We start from the raw sequence: 14,196 nt of genomic DNA, 5'->3' as shown, positions 1-14,196 counted from the left end.
CACTTATCATAAGAGTAGGGGTGTTACCCCGGTGTCCTGACTCTCTGAGGTCATTAAAGATCACATGACACTTATCATAAAGATGACTCTCTGAGGTCATTAAAGATCACATGACACTTACCATAAGAGTAGGGGTGTTAGCCCCGGTGTCCTGACTCTCTGAGGTCATTAAAGATCACATGACACTTACCATAAGAGTAGGGGTGTTAGCCCCGGTGTCCTGACTCTCTGAGGTCATTAAAGATCACATGACACTTATCATAAGAGTAGGGGTGTTAGCCCCGGTGTCCTGACTCTCTGAGGTCATTAAAGATCACATGACACTTATCATAAGAGTAGGGGTGTTAGCCCCGGTGTCCTGACTCTCTGAGGTCATTAAAGATCACATGACACTTATCATAAGAGTAGGGGTGTTAGCCCCGGTGTCCTGACTCTCTGAGGTCATTAAAGATCACATGACACTTACCATAAGAGTAGGGGTGTTAGCCCCGGTGTCCTGACTCTCTGAGGTCATTAAAGATCACATGACACTTACCATAAGAGTAGGGGTGTTAGCCCCGGTGTCCTGACTCTCTGAGGTCATTAAAGATCACATGACACTTATCATAAGAGTAGGGGTGTTAACCCCGGTGTCCTGACTAAATTCCCAATCTGGCCCTCAAACCATCACGGTCACCTAATAATCCCCGGTTTACAATTGGCTCATTCATCCCCCTCCTCTCCCCTGTAACTATTCCCCAGGTCGTTGCTGTAAATGAGAACGTGTTCTCAGTCAACCGAAAACAGTACCGTGTGGTGAAAAACACAAACACGGAAACAATCACCCACAAACAAACAGTGAAACCCAGGCTACCTAAAGTATGATTCTCAATCAGAGACAACTAACGACACTGATTGAGATCCATACTAGGCCGAAACATAGAAAAACAACCTAGAAACACAAAACATAGAATGCCCACCCAACTCAAGTCCTGACCAACTAAAACAAACAATTAACACAATAACTAGGGTCAGAACGTGATAGAGGGCAACTCTCTCGGAGGTGGTGTCGACGACTGATGGACAACCATCAGAACAGAAGGGTTTTTTAAGATGCTCAGTTCGTGGGTCTCCAGCAAGAGGACATTTTAAATGGACGCTTTGGAAATCCCACTCAAATGTGGACAATGATACATTGGCATCTGTCGGCCATCTTGATCTTGATCATGATACATTGGCATCTGTCGGCCATCTTGATCTTGATCATGATACATTGGCATCTGTCGGCCATCTTTTTTGGGGTGGAAAAAGGACCAAATCTCATACTTAAAAGTAAAAGATACCTTGATAGAAAATGACTCAAGTAAAAGTCACCCAGTAAAATGCTACTTGAGTAAAAGTATAAAATCATTGAGACACAAAGAATTTTAAATAAATAAATAAAACAAAAACCAATTTTGATAAACTCCCATATCTACTGGGTGAAATACCAGTGTGACATCACAGCAGCAAGATTTATGACCTGTTGCCACAATAAAAGGGAAACCAGTGAAGAACAAACACCATTGTAAATACAACCCATATTTATGTTGATTTATTTTCCCTTTTGTACTTTAACCATTTACACATCATTACAACACTGTATATACAGTGCCTTGCGAAAGTATTCGGCCCCCTTGAACTTTGCGACCTTTTGCCACATTTCAGGCTTTAAACATAAAGATATAAAACTGTATTTTTGTGAAGAATCAACAACAATGGGACACAATCATGAAGTGGAACGACATTTATTGGATATTTCAAACTTTTTTAACAAATCAAAAACTAAAAAAGAGAGGGAGAGAGAGGGAGAGAGAGAGACAGAGGGGGAGAAAGGGAGAGAGAGAGAGAGAGAGGGGAGAGAGGGAGAGAGAGAGAGGGAGAGAGGAGAGAGACAGAGGGAGAGAGGGGGAGAGAGAGAGAGGGAGAGAGGAGAGAGACAGAGGGGAGAGAGGGAGAGAGACAGAGGGGGAGAGAGGGAGAGAGAGGGAGAGAGACAGAGGAGGAGAGAGAGAGAGGGAGAGAGGAGAGAGACAGAGGGGGAGAGAGGGAGAGAGACAGAGGGGGAGAGAGGGAGAGAGACAGAGGGGGAGAGAGGGAGAGAGAGAGAGGGGAGAGGAGAGAGACAGAGGGGGAGAGAGAGAGAGAGAGAGAGAGAGACAGAGGGGAGAGAGACAGAGGGGGAGAGAGGGAGAGAGTGCGAGAGAGGAGAGAGACAGAGGGGGAGAGAGGGAGAGAGTGCGAGAGAGGAGAGAGACAGAGGGGGAGAGAGGGAGAGAGTGCGAGAGAGGAGAGAGACAGAGGGGGAGAGAGGGGAGAGTGCGAGAGAGGAGAGAGACAGAGGGGGAGAGAGGGAGAGAGTGCGAGAGAGGAGAGAGACAGAGGGGGAGAGAGGGAGAGAGTGCGAGAGAGGAGAGAGACAGAGGGGGAGAGAGGGAGAGAGTGCGAGAGAGGAGAGAGACAGAGGGGGAGAGAGAGAGAGAGTGCGAGACAGCCCTGGAATGATTTAGATAGAGTTGACTGACTGTAAGAAACCTTTCAGCTGTTAAACAGGGACTTAATAAATGACGAGCATGACTGGGGGAACTTTAACATTCTAGTCAATTACTGTAATTGTACAGAATATAAAGTTTTTAACAAGCCTCGAGGCTTTTTTACATTCTAACAAGAGTCTTGGGAGAGAAAAGAGAGAGAAGGAGAGAGAGAGAAGAGCGAGAAAGACACAGAGAGAGGAAGAGAGAGAGAGGAGAGACAGAAAGAGAGGAAAGAGAGAGGGAGATGGAGAGAGAGAGAGAGAGAGAGAGAGAGAGAGAGAGAGAGAGAGAGAGACAGAGAGAGAGAGAGGAGGGAGGGAGAGGGAGAGATGAGAGAGAGACAGAGGGAGAGGGAGAGAGAGACAGAGAGAGAGACAGAGAGAGAGAGAGGAGGGAGGGAGAGGGAGAGATGAGAGAGAGACAGAGAGAGAGAGAGAGAGAGAGAGAGAGAGAGAGAGAGAGAGAGAGAGAGAGAGAGAGAGAGTGACAGAGGGAGAGATGAGAGAGAGAGAGAGACAGACAGAGAGAGAGAGGAGAGAGGGAGAGGGAGAGATGAGAGAGAGAGATGAGAGACAGAGAGAGAGAGAGGGAGAGGGAGAAAGAGAGGAGAGAGACCGAGGGAGAGAGAGGAGAGAGACCGAGGGAGAGATGAGAGAGAGAGAGACAGAGAGAGAGGAGAGAGACAGAGAGAGAGAGACAGAGAGACAGAGGAGAGAGAGAGAGAGAGAGAGAGAGAGAGAGAGAGAGAGAGAGAGAGAGAGAGAGAGAGAGAGAGAGAGAGAGAGAGAGAGAGAGAGAGAGAGAGAGAGAGAGAGAGAGACAGATGGAGAGATGAGAGAGAGAGGGAGGAGAGAGAGAGAAAGAGAGACAAAGGAGGAGGAGAGGAAAAAGCACATGGTACCCCCTCCTACTTTCCAGCCATGCATCATTATGTCAGTCAGTGACTGGTGCATGTCACACATGTTGGTGAGGGAGGACGGGAGGGAAAGAGGGCTGCATAGCAGAACAACTACTGTCCTGTACCCCTCATTCATAGGAGAACAACTACTGTCCTGTACCCCTCATTCATAACAGAACAACTACTGTCCTGTACACCTCATTCATAGCAGAACAACTACTGTCCTGTACCCCTCATTCATAACAGAACAACTACTGTACCCCTCATTCATAACAGAACAACTATTCTGTACCCCTCATTCATAACAGAACAGAACAACTACTGTCCTGTACCCCTCATTCATAACAGAACAACTACTGTCCTGTACCCCTCATTCATAACAGAACAACTACTGTCCTGTACCCCTCATTCATAACAGAACAACTACTGTCCTGTACCCCTCATTCATAACAGAACAACTACTGTCCTGTACCCCTCATTCATAACAGAACAACTACTGTCCTGTACCCCTCATTCATAACAGAACAACTACTGTCCTGTACCCCTCATTCATAGGAGAACAACTACTGTACCCCTCATTCATAACAGAACAACTACTGTACCCCTCATTCATAACAGAACAACTACTGTACCCCTCATTCATAACAGAACAACTACTGTACCCCTCATTCATAACAGAACAACTACTGTCCTGTACCCCTCATTCATAACAGAACAACTACTGTCCTGTACCCCTCATTCATAACAGAACAACTACTGTCCTGTACCCCTCATTCATAACAGAACAACTACTGTACCCCTCATTCATAACAGAACAACTACTGTACCCCTCATTCATAACAGAACAACTACTGTCCTGTACCCCTCATTCATAACAGAACAACTACTGTCCTGTACCCCTCATTCATAACAGAACGACTACTGTCCTGTACCCCTCATTCATAACAGAACGACTACTGTACCCCTCATTCATAACAGAACAACTACTGTACCCCTCATTCATAACAGAACGACTACTGTCCTGTACCCCTCATTCATAACAGAACAACTACTGTACCCCTCATTCATAACAGAACAACTACTGTCCTGTACCCCTCATTCATAACAGAACAACTACTGTCCTGTACCCCTCATTCATAACAGAACAACTACTGTACCCCTCATTCATAGGAGAACAACTACTGTACCCCTCATTCATAACAGAACAACTACTGTACCCCTCATTCATAACAGAACAACTACTGTACCCCTCATTCATAACAGAACAACTACTGTCCTGTACCCCTCATTCATAACAGAACAACTACTGTCCTGTACCCCTCATTCATAACAGAACAACTACTGTACCCCTCATTCATAACAGAACAACTACTGTCCTGTACCCCTCATTCATAACAGAACAACTACTGTCCTGTACCCCTCATTCATAACAGAACAACTACTGTCCTGTACCCCTCATTCATAACAGAACAACTACTGTACCCCTCATTCATAACAGAACGACTACTGTCCTGTACCCCTCATTCATAGGAGAACAACTACTGTACCCCTCATTCATAACAGAACAACTACTGTCCTGTACCCCTCATTCATAACAGAACAACTACTGTCCTGTACCCCTCATTCATAACAGAACAACTACTGTACCCCTCATTCATAACAGAACAACTACTGTCCTGTACCCCTCATTCATAACAGAACAACTACTGTCCTGTACCCCTCATTCATAACAGAACAACTACTGTCCTGTACCCCTCATTCATAACAGAACAACTACTGTACCCCTCATTCATAACAGAACAACTACTGTACCCCTCATTCATAACAGAACAACTACTGTACCCCTCATTCATAACAGAACAACTACTGTCCTGTACCCCTCATTCATAACAGAGCAACTACTGTCCTAGGTAGATAAAGCCTCATGACATAACACAGGACCTGAGACAACAGGTAGATGAAGCTGAGACAACAGGTAGATGAAGCTGAGACAACAGGTAGATGAGGCTGAGACAACAGGTAGATGAAGCTGAGACAACAGGTAGATGAAGCTGAGACAACAGGTAGATGAAGCTGAGACAACAGGTAGACGCTGAGACAACAGGTGGATGAAGCTGAGACAACAGGTAGATGCTGAGACAACAGGTAGATGAAGCTGAGACAACAGGTAGATGCTGAGACAACAGGTAGATGAAGCTGAGACAACAGGTAGATGCTGAGACAACAGGTAGATGAAGCTGAGACAACAGGTAGATGCTGAGACAACAGGTAGATGAAGCTGAGACAACAGGTAGATGCTGAGACAACAGGTAGATGAGGCTGAGACAACAGGTAGATGAAGCTGAGACAACAGGTAGATGCTGAGACAACAGGTAGATGAAGCTGAGAGAACAGGTAGATGAAGCTGAGACAACAGGTAGATGAAGCTGAGACAACAGGTAGATGAGGCTGAGATAACAGATAGATGAAGCTGAGACAACAGGTAGATGAAGCTGAGACAACAGGTAGATGAAGCTGAGACAACAGGTAGATGAAGCTGAGACAACAGGTAGATGAGGCTGAGACAACAGGTAGATGAAGCTGAGACAACAGGTAGATGAGGCTGAGACAACAGGTAGATGCTGAGACAACAGGTAGATGAAGCTGAGACAACAGGTAGATGAAGCGGAGACAACAGATAGATGAAGCTGAGACAACAGGTAGATGAAGCTGAGACAACAGGTAGATGAAGCTGAGACAAGAGGTAGATGAAGCTGAGACAACAGGTAGATGAAGCTGAGACAACAGGTAGATGAAGCTGAGACAACAGGTAGATGAAGCTGAGACAACAGGTAGATGAAGCTGAGACAACAGGTAGATGAGGCTGAGACAACAGGTAGATGAAGCTGAGACAACAGGTAGATGAAGCTGAGACAACAGGTAGATGAAGCTGAGACAACAGGTAGATGCTGAGACAACAGGTAGATGCTGAGACAACAGGTAGATGCTGAGACAACAGGTAGATGAAGCTGAGACAACAGGTAGATGAAGCTGAGACAACAGGTAGATGAAGCTGAGACAACAGGTAGACGCAGAGACAACAGGTAGATGAAGCTGAGACAACAGGTAGATGAAGCTGAGACAACAGGTAGATGAAGCTGAGACAACAGGTAGATGAAGCTGAGACAACAGGTAGATGAAGCTGAGACAACAGGTAGATGCTGAGACAACAGGTAGATGCTGAGACAACAGGTAGATGAAGCTGAGACAACAGGTAGATGCTGAGACAACAGGTAGATGAAGCTGAAACAACAGGTAGATGAAGCTGAGACAACAGGTAGATGAAGCTGAGACAACAGGTAGATGAAGCTGAGACAACAGGTAGATGAAGCTGAGACAACAGGTAGATGAGGCTGAGACAACAGGTAGATGAAGCTGAGACAACAGGTAGATGAAGCTGAGACAACAGCTAGATGAAGCTGAGACAACAGGTAGATGAAGCTGAGACAACAGGTAGATGAGGCTGAGACAACAGGTAGACGCTGAGACAACAGGTAGATGAGGCTGAGACAACAGGTAGACGCTGAGACAACAGGTAGATGAAGCTGAGACAACAGGTAGATGAAGCTGAGACAACAGGTAGATGAGGCTGAGACAACAGGTAGACGCTGAGACAACAGGTAGATGAAGCTGAGACAACAGGTAGATGAAACTGAGACAACAGGTAGATGAAGCTGAGACAACAGGTAGATGAAGCTGAGACAACAGGTAGATGAAGCTGAGACAACAGGTAGATGAAGCTGAGACAACAGGTAGATGAAGCTGAGACAACAGGTAGATGAGGCTGAGACAACAGGTAGATGAAGCTGAGAGAACAGGTAGATGAAGCTGAGACAACAGGTAGATGAAGCTGAGACAACAGGTAGATGAAGCTGAGACAACAGGTAGATGAGGCTGAGACAACAGGTAGATGAAGCTGAGACAACAGGTAGATGAAGCTGAGACAACAGGTAGATGAGGCTGAGACAACAGATAGATGAAGCTGAGACAACAGGTAGACGCTGAGACAACAGGTAGATGAAGCTGAGACAACAGGTAGACGCTGAGACAACAGGTAGATGAAGCTGAGCTGAGACAACAGGTAGATGAAGCTGAGACAACAGGTAGATGAGGCTGAGACAACAGGTAGATGCTGAGACAACAGGTAGATGAAGCTGAGAGAACAGGTAGATGAAGCTGAGACAACAGGTAGATGCTGAGACAACAGGTAGATGAAGCTGAGACAACAGGTAGATGAAGCTGAGACAACAGGTAGATGAAGCTGAGACAACAGGTAGATGAAGCTGAGACAACAGGTAGACGCTGAGACAACAGGTAGATGAGGCTGAGACAACAGGTAGATGAAGCTGAGACAACAGGTAGATGCTGAGACAACAGGTAGATGAGGCTGAGACAACAGGTAGATGAAGCTGAGACAACAGGTAGACGCTGAGACAACAGGTAGATGAAGCTGAGACAACAGGTAGATGCTGAGACAACAGGTAGATGAAGCCGAGACAACAGGTAGATGAGGCTGAGACAACAGGTAGATGAAGCTGATACAACAGGTAGACGCTGAGACAACAGGTAGATGCTGAGACAACAGGTAGATGAAGCTGAGACAACAGGTAGATGAAGCTGAGACAACAGGTAGATGAAGCGGAGACAACAGGTAGATGAAGCTGAGACAACAGGTAGATGAGGCTGAGACAACAGGTAGATGAAGCTGAGACAACAGGTAGATGAAGCTGAGACAACAGGTAGATGAAGCTGAGACAACAGGTAGATGAAGCTGAGACAACAGGTAGATGCTGAGACAACAGGTAGATGAAGCTGAGACAACAGGTAGATGAAGCTGAGACAACAGGTAGATGAAGCTGAGACAACAGGTAGATGCTGAGACAACAGGTAGATGAAGCTGAGACAACAGGTAGATGAAGCTGAGACAACAGGTAGATGAAGCTGAGACAACAGGTAGACGCTGAGACAACAGGTAGATGAAGCTGAGACAACAGGTAGACGCTGAGACAACAGGTAGATGAAGCTGAGACAACAGGTAGACGCTGAGACAACAGGTAGATGAAGCCGAGACAACAGGTAGATGAAGCTGAGACAACAGGTAGATGCTGAGACAACAGGTAGATGCTGAGACAACAGGTAGATGAAGCTGAGACAACAGGTAGATGCTGAGACAACAGGTAGATGAAGCTGAGACAACAGGTAGATGAAGCTGAGACAACAGGTAGATGAAGCTGAGACAACAGGTAGATGAAGCTGAGACAACAGGTAGATGAAGCTGAGACAACAGGTAGATGAGGCTGAGACAACAGGTAGATGAAGCTGAGACAACAGGTAGATGAAGCTGAGACAACAGCTAGATGAAGCTGAGACAACAGGTAGATGAAGCTGAGACAACAGGTAGATGAGGCTGAGACAACAGGTAGACGCTGAGACAACAGGTAGATGAGGCTGAGACAACAGGTAGACGCTGAGACAACAGGTAGATGAAGCTGAGACAACAGGTAGATGAAGCTGAGACAACAGGTAGATGAGGCTGAGACAACAGGTAGACGCTGAGACAACAGGTAGATGAAGCTGAGACAACAGGTAGATGAAACTGAGACAACAGGTAGATGAAGCTGAGACAACAGGTAGATGAAGCTGAGACAACAGGTAGATGAAGCTGAGACAACAGGTAGATGAAGCTGAGACAACAGGTAGATGAGGCTGAGACAACAGGTAGATGAAGCTGAGAGAACAGGTAGATGAAGCTGAGACAACAGGTAGATGAAGCTGAGACAACAGGTAGATGAAGCTGAGACAACAGGTAGATGAGGCTGAGACAACAGGTAGATGAAGCTGAGACAACAGGTAGATGAAGCTGAGACAACAGGTAGATGAGGCTGAGACAACAGATAGATGAAGCTGAGACAACAGGTAGACGCTGAGACAACAGGTAGATGAAGCTGAGACAACAGGTAGACGCTGAGACAACAGGTAGATGAAGCTGAGACAACAGGTAGATGAAGCTGAGACAACAGGTAGATGAGGCTGAGACAACAGGTAGATGCTGAGACAACAGGTAGATGAAGCTGAGAGAACAGGTAGATGAAGCTGAGACAACAGGTAGATGCTGAGACAACAGGTAGATGAAGCTGAGACAACAGGTAGATGAAGCTGAGACAACAGGTAGATGAAGCTGAGACAACAGGTAGATGAAGCTGAGACAACAGGTAGACGCTGAGACAACAGGTAGATGAGGCTGAGACAACAGGTAGATGAAGCTGAGACAACAGGTAGATGCTGAGACAACAGGTAGATGAGGCTGAGACAACAGGTAGATGAAGCTGAGACAACAGGTAGACGCTGAGACAACAGGTAGATGAAGCTGAGACAACAGGTAGATGCTGAGACAACAGGTAGATGAAGCCGAGACAACAGGTAGATGAGGCTGAGACAACAGGTAGATGAAGCTGATACAACAGGTAGACGCTGAGACAACAGGTAGATGCTGAGACAACAGGTAGATGAAGCTGAGACAACAGGTAGATGAAGCTGAGACAACAGGTAGATGAAGCGGAGACAACATAGATAGATGAAGCTGAGACAACAGGTAGATGAGGCTGAGACAACAGGTAGATGAAGCTGAGACAACAGGTAGATGAAGCTGAGACAACAGGTAGATGAAGCTGAGACAACAGGTAGATGAAGCTGAGACAACAGGTAGATGCTGAGACAACAGGTAGATGAAGCTGAGACAACAGGTAGATGAAGCTGAGACAACAGGTAGATGAAGCTGAGACAACAGGTAGATGCTGAGTCAACAGGTAGATGAAGCTGAGACAACAGGTAGATGAAGCTGAGACAACAGGTAGATGAAGCTGAGACAACAGGTAGACGCTGAGACAACAGGTAGATGAAGCTGAGACAACAGGTAGACGCTGAGACAACAGGTAGATGAAGCTGAGACAACAGGTAGACGCTGAGACAACAGGTAGATGAAGCCGAGACAACAGGTAGATGAGGCTGAGACAACAGGTAGATGCTGAGACAACAGGTAGACGCTGAGACAACAGGTAGATGAAGCTGAGAGAACAGGTAGATGAAGCTGAGAGAACAGGTAGATGAGGCTGAGATAACAGATAGATGAAGCTGAGACAACAGGTAGATGAGGCTGAGATAACAGGTAGACGCTGAGACAACAGGTAGATGAGGCTGAGACAACAGGTAGACGCTGAGACAACAGGTAGACGCTGAGACAACAGGTAGATGAAGCTGAGACAACAGGTAGATGAGGCTGAGATAACAGGTAGACGCTGAGACAACAGGTAGATGAGGCTGAGATAACAGGTAGACGCTGAGACAACAGGTAGATGAGGCTGAGACAACAGGTAGATGAAGCTGAGACAACAGGTAGATGAGGCTGAGATAACAGGTAGACGCTGAGACAACAGGTAGATGAGGCTGAGATAACAGGTAGACGCTGAGACAACAGGTAGACGCTGAGATAACAGGTAGATGCTGAGACAACAGGTAGATGAAGCTGAGACAACAGGTAGATGAAGCTGAGACAACAGGTAGATGAGGCTGAGATAACAGGTAGACGCTGAGACAACAGGTAGATGAGGCTGAGATAACAGGTAGACGCTGAGACAACAGGTAGATGAGGCTGAGACAACAGGTAGATGAAGCTGAGACAACAGGTAGATGAGGCTGAGACAACAGGTAGATGCTGAGACAACAGGTAGATGCTGAGACAACAGGTAGATGAAGCCGAGACAACAGGTAGATGAAGCTGAGACAACAGGTAGATGAAGCTGAGACAACAGGTAGATGAAGCTGAGACAACAGGTAGATGAAGCTGAGACAACAGGTAGATGAAGCTGAGACAACAGGTAGATGAAGCTGAGACAACAGGTAGATGAAGCTGAGACAACAGGTAGATGAAGCGGAGACAACAGGTAGATGAAGCTGAGACAACAGGTAGATGAAGCTGAGACAACAGGTAGATGAAGCGGAGACAACAGGTAGATGAAGCTGAGACAACAGGTAGATGAAGCGGAGACAACAGGTAGATGAAGCTGAGACAACAGGTAGATGAGGCTGAGACAACCGGTAGATGAAGCTGAGATAACAGGTAGATGAAGCTGAGACAACAGGTAGATGAAGCTGAGACAACAGGTAGATGAAGCTGAGACAACAGGTAGATGAAGCTGAGACAACAGGTAGATGAAGCTGAGACAACAGGTAGATGAAGCGGAGACAACAGGTAGATGAAGCTGAGACAACAGGTAGATGAGGCTGAGACAACAGGTAGATGAAGCTGAGACAACAGGTAGATGAAGCTGAGACAACAGGTAGACGCTGAGACAACAGGTAGATGAAGCTGAGACAACAGGTAGATGAAGCTGAGACAACAGGTAGATGAAGCTGAGACAACAGGTAGATGAAGCTGAGACAACAGGTAGATGAAGCGGAGACAACAGGTAGATGAAGCTGAGACAACAGGTAGATGAAGCTGAGACAACAGGTAGATGAAGCGGAGACAACAGGTAGATGAAGCTGAGACAACAGGTAGATGAAGCGGAGACAACAGGTAGATGAAGCTGAGACAACAGGTAGATGAGGCTGAGACAACAGGTAGATGAAGCTGAGATAACAGGTAGATGAAGCTGAGACAACAGGTAGATGAAGCTGAGACAACAGGTAGATGAAGCTGAGACAACAGGTAGATGAAGCTGAGACAACAGGTAGATGAAGCGGAGACAACAGGTAGATGAAGCTGAGACAACAGGTAGATGAAGCTGAGACAACAGGTAGATGAAGCTGAGACAACAGGTAGATGAAGCGGAGACAACAGGTAGATGAAGCTGAGACAACAGGTAGATGAAGCTGAGACAACAGGTAGATGAAGCTGAGACAACAGGTAGATGAAGCTGAGACAACAGGTAGATGAAGCGGAGACAACAGGTAGATGAAGCTGAGACAACAGGTAGATGAGGCTGAGACAACAGGTAGATGAAGCTGAGACAACAGGTAGATGAAGCGGAGACAACAGGTAGATGAAGCTGAGACAACAGGTAGATGAGGCTGAGACAACAGGTAGATGAAGCTGAGAGAACAGGTAGATGAGGCTGAGACAACAGGTAGATGAAGCTGAGACAACAGGTAGATGAAGCTGAGACAACAGGTAGATGAAGCTGAGACAACAGGTAGATGAGGCTGAGACAACAGGTAGACGCTGAGACAACAGGTAGATGAAGCTGAGACAACAGGTAGATGAAGCTGAGACAACAGGTAGACGCTGAGACAACAGGTAGATGAAGCTGAGACAACAGGTAGATGAAGCTGAGACAACAGGTAGATGAAGCTGAGACAACAGGTAGATGAAGCTGAGACAACAGGTAGATGAGGCTGAGACAACAGGTAGATGAAGCTGAGAGAACAGGTAGATGAGGCTGAGACAACAGGTAGATGAGGCTGAGACAACAGGTAGACGCTGAGACAACAGGTAGATGAAGCTGAGACAACAGGTAGATGACGCTGAGACAACAGGTAGATGAAGCTGAGACAACAGGTAGATGAAGCTGAGACAACAGGTAGATGAAGCTGAGACAACAGGTAGATGAGGCTGAGACAACAGGTAGATGAGGCTGAGAGAACAGGTAGATGAAGCTGAGACAACAGCTGGATGAAGCTGGGACAACAGGTAGATGAAGCCGAGACAACAGGTAGATGAGGCTGAGACAACAGGTAGATGAAGCTGAGACAACAGGTAGATGAGGCTGAGACAACAGGTAGACGCTGAGACAACAGGTAGATGAAGCTGAGACAACAGGTAGATGAAGCTGAGACAACAGGTAGATGAGGCTGAGACAACAGGTAGACGCTGAGACAACAGGTAGATGAAGCTGAGACAACAGGTAGATGAAACTGAGACAACAGGTAGATGAAGCTGAGACAACAGGTAGATGAAGCTGAGACAACAGGTAGATGAAGCTGAGACAACAGGTAGATGAAGCTGAGACAACAGGTAGATGAAGCTGAGACAACAGGTAGATGAGGCTGAGACAACAGGTAGATGAAGCTGAGAGAACAGGTAGATGAAGCTGAGACAACAGGTAGATGAAGCTGAGACAACAGGTAGATGAAGCTGAGACAACAGGTAGATGAGGCTGAGACAACAGGTAGATGAAGCTGAGACAACAGGTAGATGAAGCTGAGACAACAGGTAGATGAGGCTGAGACAACAGATAGATGAAGCTGAGACAACAGGTAGACGCTGAGACAACAGGTAGATGAAGCTGAGACAACAGGTAGACGCTGAGACAACAGGTAGATGAAGCTGAGACAACAGGTAGATGAAGCTGAGACAACAGGTAGATGAGGCTGAGACAACAGGTAGATGCTGAGACAACAGGTAGATGAAGCTGAGAGAACAGGTAGATGAAGCTGAGACAACAGGTAGATGCTGAGACAACAGGTAGATGAAGCTGAGACAACAGGTAGATGAAGCTGAGACAACAGGTAGATGAAGCTGAGACAACAGGTAGATGAAGCTGAGACAACAGGTAGACGCTGAGACAACAGGTAGATGAGGCTGAGACAACAGGTAGATGAAGCTGAGACAACAGGTAGATGCTGAGACAACAGGTAGATGAGGCTGAGACAACAGGTAGATGAAGCTGAGACAACAGGTAGACGCTGAGACAACAGGTAGATGAAGCT

This window comes from Oncorhynchus gorbuscha, unplaced genomic scaffold (genome assembly GCF_021184085.1).
Source record: "Oncorhynchus gorbuscha isolate QuinsamMale2020 ecotype Even-year unplaced genomic scaffold, OgorEven_v1.0 Un_scaffold_1330, whole genome shotgun sequence".
NCBI classification, from domain to species: Eukaryota; Metazoa; Chordata; class Actinopteri; order Salmoniformes; family Salmonidae; genus Oncorhynchus; species Oncorhynchus gorbuscha.
This window is presented reverse-complemented; position numbering follows the sequence as displayed.